This window comes from Lactuca saligna, chromosome 4 (assembly GCF_052625555.1).
Source record: "Lactuca saligna cultivar CGN05327 chromosome 4, ASM5262555v1, whole genome shotgun sequence".
NCBI lineage: Eukaryota > Viridiplantae > Streptophyta > Magnoliopsida > Asterales > Asteraceae > Lactuca > Lactuca saligna.
This window is the reverse complement of record NC_136420.1, coordinates 283,730,741-283,738,679: the sequence shown is the minus strand read 5'-3', so window position 1 is coordinate 283,738,679 and position 7,939 is coordinate 283,730,741.

Sequence of the window (7,939 nt, the reverse complement as noted above, 5' to 3'; positions counted from 1 at the left end):
GCCCCGTGATGACGGTTCACAATTTTATTACTATCCGAACCGAACCGCCCCATTAACACCCCTAATAACAACTTAGAACAAGAGTGCTTACAATCTAGGAGCTTGAATGGTCGGTTTTGGCCAAGAACACTAGTGTGTGTTCTAACTTGAAGATCTACACAAATGGAATGATTTCATGGATGAAATCATGTAAGATCACTAGATCAAGTAAGATATCAGCTAGTTAAGACAAGAAACTTACTAGCTTTGAAGATCGGAAATGAAGGTCGGGATGATAGTTGAGAGGATTTGGAAGGAAATCAGCCAAGGGAAAAAAAAGGAATGAACAAATGGCCAACCTTTCATCATATAAGGTGGAGTTTACATCCCACATGGAGTTTACGGTCGTAAAATCCGTTGTGGTGGCCGTGAACTCCTTGTCAAGGTGTTGCAAGCTTGTTCTTTGTACTATAGTTTCAGCAGATAAACCCCGACACTTATCGCTTAAGTGTACAAGGCTCAGAACACTCAAACAGACTCCAAATTGTGCTAAATGATAGCAAGAATGATTTTGACTTTCAATGAAGTGTTTGACTGTACGTGATAGAAAATTTTGGGTTGTTACATCTTCCCCCCGTTAGAGGGAATTTTGTCCCGAAATTAGAATTTAGGTAAAGGAGTAGGTATGAATAATCTAGCAAAGAGGTAGGGATACTTCCTATTCGATTGATTTTCTCACTCCCAAGTGAATTAAGGTCCTTAGTTGGCATTCCAGTGAACCTTCACTAATGGGAAGCGGCTTTGCTTCATTCGCTTGACCTCTCGGTCCATGATCACTATGGTTCTTTCACGAAGGTGAGGTTCTGGTTGATCTCGATCTCATCGAGTGGGATTAAGAGTCTTGGCAGAAAGGTACTATTTCAAGTTCGAGACGTGGAGGGTAAATTGTACGTTACCGAGTTTGCGGGGTAGGTTAGATTTGTGAGTTACATGGCCGATTCTGGCAAGAATCTTGGAGGTCCTAACTATCTTGGATTTCGCTTTCCACGCTTTCTGAAGCGTATCAAGACTTCCCAGGGTGAGAATTCCAAAAAAATTTGGCCTCTCACTTGGAATTCCAAAGGTTTCTTCCTCTTGCTTCTCTTTCCAGTCAAGGGTCACTCCGTTATGGGTCAAATTCTTAAGAGGTTCCGTAATTCTCGAGGAGTTCTGAATGAACTTACAACACTAGTCAATGAGATCTAGAATTCGACGAATTCCAGTAGGCGTCTTCAGTGCTGACCAATTCTCAACGGTTTTGATTTTTGCAAGGGTCCTCAAGAATTCTCACATCACTAATAGTGTTCCTTAGGAATTTGACTCTTCAATTCCAAAACTCGTATTTAGAGAACTTCGCATAGAGCTTCTCTAATCGTAATGTTTCCATGGTTTGTTGTAGATGCTCTTTATGATTTCCTTCTTACTACGAGAGTAGATAAGTAAGTCATTTACAAGGACGATGACCAATTGATCCAAGTAAGAATGGCGTACCCTATTCAATAAGTTCATGAACACTACGGGCGTATTGGTCTTATCCGAGGGGTATCACTACTAACTCGTAGCGTCCGCATCGAGTTTGGAAGATCATCCTCTGGACATCCTTCTCTAGCACTTGTAACTAAAGATATTCAGATCTCACGTCCAATTCTAAAAGGTAAATGATTCCTTGCGGTTGGTCAACCATTTCATGTATCCGAGGCAGAGGGTAATGATTTCTAATGGAAATCTTGTCGAGGTCTCCGTTAGTCGATGCTCTTACAAAACAATTCGTCTATCTTCTTGAAGGATAAGACCGGAGCTCTCCAGGGTGAGGATCAAGGTCTTTCAATTCCATTGCTCAGTAGTCGTTAAATTGTCCGGACGATTCTTGCATCTCCGTAGGTGTTAGACTGTAGGGCAATCTGGTTACAGGAGTAGTATTATGTTCTAAGTTTGTTCGCATGACAATGCGATTACTCGTAATCTTGGGTAGTATCCGTCCTGAAGTTCATATTAGAAGTCATACAAGGTTCATCAATCACAGTCTCGTGTATACTAGTCGTATATAATTAAGGTTGAAAATGTAATCGAATAAATGATTCTTCTTTAAGCTCACATCTACACAAGGAAAAGAAGTTAAAGTGCAATCGTCAATTCTAAACCTGTAGAAACTTGATTATATACCACCCTTGTGTATACATTCTTCAGCGATAGATCAACCGTAAGGGTCCTTGGTTTGAACTTGACGTACTGTACAAGTGGTACTCCGGGGAGGTTTTCTGAGGTTTCTTCGGAAGGAATACGAAACATAAGGTACTCTATGCATGAGTACTTTGGAGTTCTGGAATGACGGCTTTGCTAGAAAGATGATTTCGGAGAAAGATATTTACGCACGAAACTGGTATTGTGAGGATCGAATTAACTCAAATTGAATGATAATATCATACTTACTTAGAAATAAAGGCATTAGATTTGATCATAAGGGTGTTACAGACAAAACGCAACAGCGCAACTTTTAACAGAGTTACATTACTTTAGATTTACTACAAGATTATTACTGCAAATAAGGTATACTACAAAAGGCAAGTATACACAGCACGAGGGTCCTTTAACTGATGGGATCTCGCAACATATAAGACTCAAGTTGCACTAGTTTTAAACATGTTTAAAAGCATACTTAATTACTGACGATTGGAAGTGAACTTATATTATAGTAGGGTCCTTCGTTGCCTTTTTCCATTCTGAGGTCAAACTCCTCCTGTTCCACTGTCATTATTCTCTGTTGGGCAGTCCCTCTTGAGGTGTCCCATCATCCCACATACATGGCATATCCGGGAAATTTCGAAATTGGTGGTTGAAGTAATGTGTTGAATCTGAGTCCTGCATAAGCGGGTAGTATGTCCGTTCTTGTTGTAGTTATAGTAGTGTAACAGACGACAACTACCTAGATGATGGAAGCTGCACTTATTGCACTTCGGTAGGTTTCCGACATACTGTTTGGCTGGGTTAGGGGTAATTGGGATACCAGAAGGGATGGTAGTAGGAGTTACAGATGTCGTGGTCGTGAAGGCTGCCACAGGTTTTTGCCTTTTGCATGCCCCTTGGGGTGTTTTGCCTTTAAATTTATCCCAAAACTTTTGTTTGTTATTATTGGGCTTGGGATTCGGGGTGTCATGGTAGTTTGTTACTCTTTGAGGTACTTGATTGTTGCTTGTATTGGAATTATTGCTAACAATCCCGCTAACATTTGCGTTGTTAGCGCTAAGGTGAGTCAGAACATCTGTCACAGCAGCTGAGACTGCAGCTTGAAAGGTATCTGCATCGATCTGAAGAGTTGGTGTTTGGTTGATGGGTTGATTGCTTTTCTTTGGCGACATGATTCTGTCACCTAGAAAGAAAAGGAATTTGTGAGCGATTATGGTTGAACCTAGATGTATTTTGATCGTTCACGTAAAGAATAGAAGTATGTTCTTGAAGGTGTGACCTACATCCTTATGATGCAGTCCTAGTACAGATTAGAAGTAAGTTCATCGAGTGGTCTCAAAATGTTGGTAATTCAAACCAGGGTATTATTGGCTAGTGGATAACATGATCCAACCTTTGGAAGATAAATGGGAATGACTCCTGAGTTAAATTACCCTACTCCAATAACTTGACTAGACTGGGTTTCAGATAGACTCCAACGATAGTATGATGAAAGTATTTGAACACAGAATGACACATAATTTAGCTGACTATTAATATCATTGATGTTTAAGATGTAATAAGCTTAGGAAAATTGACCTTGTAGTAGGTCTTACATCCTTTCTGGAGTAGAAAAGTCTCTGACAACATAAAGGCCTAACTAAAAGTACTTACAGTACAAGGTAGTTATATAGGAAAGTGCTACACAGAACATAGATAGGAACACGGTTCTTTAAAACAAAGAAGGAAAGTAAAGCATCTCCTACTGGCTACGGTCACCCCTATGGTGAACCCTTAGTTCAGCTAGTTGACGTTCCATATCAAGCAGGTATCTTTCGTACACCCTCTGGCGTACTTGGAGCTCTGTGACTTCGGCTCCAGTTTCAGCTAGTGCTTGCAGCAGGGTCTTATGGTCTCACTCAGATCTCTCACGAGTGTTTTCAAGGCGATTGGTGCAGATGGTATGCATTCTTGCATTGGAATTAACCACTTCGATATGATGGAGAGCCGTCCTGCCCTGAATTTCATTTCAGGCAACTCTACGGATCAGGATTGGTAGAACTCTATCTACTGAGCCCCCTTCGCTTAAGTTATAGAAGCTTCGGTCTCCATTAAACGACATAGGTTGATCTTGCTCTTCGCTCCATGTTTCCAAGCATTATACCCATGGAGGCGTCGTGCCATGAAAAACCGGACGAGGGTTAGTATTTGGAACGGGGGCTACCGGGGCTAAGTTCTCAGCCTCGTGTTCAGAGTTATCATCATCCGAAAGGTCTTCAGCATGGTGATCATTCAAAGGGATTCGATGATCATCCTCTGGTTCCTCTCCAAACCATCCATCATTGCCTTCGTTCGGAAGGTAAGGGTTGTCGTGGGGAAGGAGTCCAGCCATTTTATCTATACGAGAATTGGGGTAACGAAATAATTACTAGATAATTATTAGATAATCTTCATTAGTTACATCACTATGTGTAAAGTGCATACCGGTTATATGTAATCAAAACAGGATAGGCCTTCGAATAAGCGACCTTAACTCCAAATTCACAAGGAACAAGGGTAAAGCAAAATTTCACAGATTCTATGTCTATGACATCCTAGTTACATTTAACCTTAGTGTATCCACTTAGCAAATATTGACCTAGTAATGAAGATCTTTTTAGTTCTCAAGTAAGTAATTATAGTAACAAAAAATACTCCTATAGTATTTTAGACTTATGTTCTGTTCTAGTGTTCTCATTGTGGTAGTGTTGGTAAGTTTTTAGAACTGTTGCAACATCACAACCATTATTGGGCATGTGCTAATCACTCCTCTGAACAGCATAGTTGATCAGGCTATGCCACTCCCAAGACTGACCATACATCCCCGAGCTTACTTCTGATATTCAACAATCGTAATACTTTTGTTCTTGTCATTGTGACATGGATTTTAGTATGAATGCAAGTATGTATACTTAGTTAAATATTTTATTATTTAAAATTATAAACTCTTTGTCAGAGTATTTTTAATCCCATTGTGTTTATAGTTAGTATATCTTTTATGGGTTGATATACTCAATTCACTCTAAACAATGCTCGGATACCAATCTGTCACACCCCAAAACCGAGAACAGCAGAAACGTTCTCGGGCGGAGGACGTCATGTAATGTATCACAACAATGCAAAGTAGTAAACAATCAACATCATCATCCATTGCATTAATAGTATAATTTAAAATAAAATTGTGTTCTTTCATAGTATAAAATAACATAAAGAATAATCAAAATAAAAGACGAGTCTTGACTGCTCCGTCTTCACAAAACCTGGTCGTCGTACCTATCTATTTGTGACCTGAGAATTCATAAGTATTTATGTGTCTTTTATTTGTAAAATGGTAAAGAAAAGACTTGTAAATGTTTGAATAAGAGTTTGTATAAGTATGAAAAACCCTAGAAAATCCCATATTTCCTACTAGTATAAAAAATAGTCTTCTACCAAGACTCAACTATTTTGAAAGTATGCATCACTGTAAATATGACGGTTTTTCCCCTGTATAACTATTATAATAAAACTATCATCTACCTCATCGTTTATGAGAATATGACAAAAAATAAAGGTAATAAGGAAAATAGTATATTTATATATAATATAATCTACCTCATCGTTTATGTGAATGTATCACAAAGTAAAGGTAATAAGGAAAATAATATAATAACTGAAATTGTATCGTTTTGCACTAGGATATTCACGGCGTGGTAACTCGCCTAACAGTACAACCTTAGACACCCGTCGATGTGCATCTTCCCTACTGTAACCAATAACCTTGGGTGTGGAATGGTAAGTCCCGTAACGTATGTAATAGTATTTATGTAATAGTATCTATGTAATTGTATCTCTGTAATTGTCTCTCTTGTAATTGTATGTCTTGTAATTGTATGTAGTCGTATCTCTTCGTATACTATGTAATGTATTAGTATTTCTGTAATTTTATCTCTTCATATAGTATATAATGTATTAGTATTTCTGTAATTGTATCTCTTCATATAGTATGTAATGTATTAGTATTTCTGTAACTGTATCTCTTCATATAATATGTAATGCATTAGTATAGACTCATGAATGAACTGACTCTTGTGTGATTCCTTGTACTTGGAATAGTAAGTAGTATCTCCTAACTATACTTATTATAGTTACTAGTAATGTACGTGTATAATCGAAGGTATTCCTTTGCTACCCAAAGGTACTGAACTGACTGATAGAACTTTTATGAGTATATATGTATACATAATATATAACTAGTATTTAGTCGACATTCGGACAAATAACCGATACCCTAAGGCCACATCCAAACAAGGAAAAGGAATTAAAGCAAGCTAGCAATCCTAAGTCCTTTAAACATTACTTATATAAATATACATATATAAGCAAGCATTTAACAATATAAAAGTATATAAGAAGTTTTGTAAAAACCTTTGAAAGGTTTGGTAAATATGAAGTGATGACTTGATGTTAGTTTATAAAACGATTTAAAAGTAGTTTGTTTGATAAGAACAATTTTAAGTATAAGAAAACCTTGGTTTGAAACACAATTGTAACAGAGTTTGAAAGGAAACATACAGTATGTAAGACAGTATGATATAGAATTTTAACATGTAAAACTGTTTGAGAAAGTCATTTGAAGTAATATGTTTGGGAAAACAGCTAAAAGTGTAGTAAATCCATTTGTATGCTAGTTATTAATCACATGTGATTGATATAGTAACTAGCATGATTCAACTTGTATTCCCCCCTCCCCCATTAAAGCATTTATAAACATTTAAAAACATTTAAAAGGTTAATTAAGGGGTATGAACTCACCTGTTGTGAGTGGATCGTATGGAAGTGTTGGACAAGTGCTTGGTGTCAAGTGAAGACTTGAACACACACAATGATCCTAATAACATATAAATACATATGTATTTATACAATTAGTGATTATAACACTAATTAGATAAGTATAAACACCCTAATGTGTGGAAAACACTTTGGTCAAAGTGTTAGGAGGCCATTGGGTTGCAACAAAGGAGTATAAGGCATTGTAATTGAGTTTATGGCCAATAGACCATACTTAATGTAGTTTACGGCCCAGGGGAGTTTAATCCTGGCTGTAAACTCTCTAAAGGGTCTCAATTTGAGGCTTAAAGGTAAGATGTGTTAAGTGGTTAGGTGTTCCACAACTAAACAAGAGGCTAGGTGAGTTTGAAGTCCAAGAATTGACCTCAACTTGAGTTTATGGCCTAGGGACCACTTCCCCACGAGTTTACGGCTGTAAACTCATGTTATGAAGTAACATTTCGATGTTTGAGGTCCCTAATTCAATGGTGGTTGGTTCTAGGTTAAGTTCTGGGCATAAGGAAGGAGAAGAGGGCATCATTGCACCCTTAAACGGAGTTTACGGCCTTGGGAGATCATTGGCCATAAACTCTCATTCATCCTTTGGATCTTGATGTTTCTAAGGCCTAAACATGTTAAACCTAATACATAACAAGTTAGAACAAGAGTGCTTACAATCTAGGAGCTTGAATGGTCGGTTTTGGCCAAGAACACTAGTGTGTGTTCTAACTTGAAGATCTACACAAATGGAATGATTTGATGGATGAAATCATGTAAGATCACTAGATCAAGTAAGATATCAGCTAGTTAAGACAAGAAACTTACTAGCTTTGAAGATCAGGATGATAGTTGAGAGGACTTGGAAGGAAGTCATCCAAGGGAAAGAAAGGAATGAACAAATGGCCAACCT